Source organism: Gorilla gorilla, chromosome 12 (assembly GCF_029281585.2).
Source record: "Gorilla gorilla gorilla isolate KB3781 chromosome 12, NHGRI_mGorGor1-v2.1_pri, whole genome shotgun sequence".
NCBI lineage: Eukaryota > Metazoa > Chordata > Mammalia > Primates > Hominidae > Gorilla > Gorilla gorilla.
This window is the reverse complement of record NC_073236.2, coordinates 57,511,071-57,512,003: the sequence shown is the minus strand read 5'-3', so window position 1 is coordinate 57,512,003 and position 933 is coordinate 57,511,071. Positions and strand designations below refer to the sequence as shown.

General features: G+C 39.5%; 1 pseudogene; it reads left to right on the top strand.

The window, feature by feature from the left end:
- The first annotated feature begins 382 nt into the window (after positions 1 to 382).
- On the top strand, positions 383 to 477 carry LOC115933607 (uncharacterized; annotated as a pseudogene).
- Positions 478 to 933: the final 456 nt, after the last annotated feature.

Here is a 933-nt window from a genome sequence, read left to right as displayed (position 1 = left end):
CCTCCCAAGTAGCCAGGACCACAGGCATACACCACTATGCCCGGATTTTTTTTGTAATTTTTTGTAGAGACACGGTCTTACTATGTTGCCCAGGCTGGTCTTGAACTCCTGGGCTCAGGTGATCCTCCTGCCTTGGCTTCTTGAAGTGCTGGGATTACAGGCATAAGCCACCCTGCCTGGCCAATTTTCGTCTTTCTCCTCTGATTTGTGTTATTCATTTGTCACTACATAATACTGAGCTAAAACCATTTTCTTAGCTCTTTTTTTTTTTTTTTGAAGTCAGGGGAGTTATTTATATTGTGTAATTCTTGACACTGATGAAAAATACATGTTCAGATATGTCTGTTAGAATTGAAACAGGATTTTAAAAATCTTTCATTTCCCACTTTAGCAGCACATATACCAAAATTGGAATGACACAGAACATGGGCCCGGAACAAGGATGACATGCAAATTTGTGAAGTGTTCCATATTTTTGATGACTGGATAAAGAAAATCTGGATATGTTTCTTAGCTCTTTGATTGCTATTTAATTGTCTGATGCTTGTTTCAAAACCGCTTTAAAAGTTATTTTCCAATTGGATGTAACTTTTACAGGATCTTCCTGGTTTTTCATTGCTCCAACTTCGGAATGCCTTGGGATTTCCTATTTTTCTTCCTAGTATGTATCTGTTTCAACTTCAAAATGCCTCAACTTTCTGACAGCTGTTGTTGTCTCTCCCCAGCTGGTGTCTTCCTCAAGCCCCTGTGGCAGGCTCATCCTGGCTCCTCCTCTTGTTTGCCTTCCGTTATCAGTCCTTGCCCTTGGGGGCTTCCTTGTCTTCAGCCTCACAATCAACCTCCTGTAATTTTTGCACTTTTCAGGCTACTAACTTACTGAATTTTATTTGTGATTTTCTAATTTTAGTTTATTTCTTTTCTTTTCCTCCATTC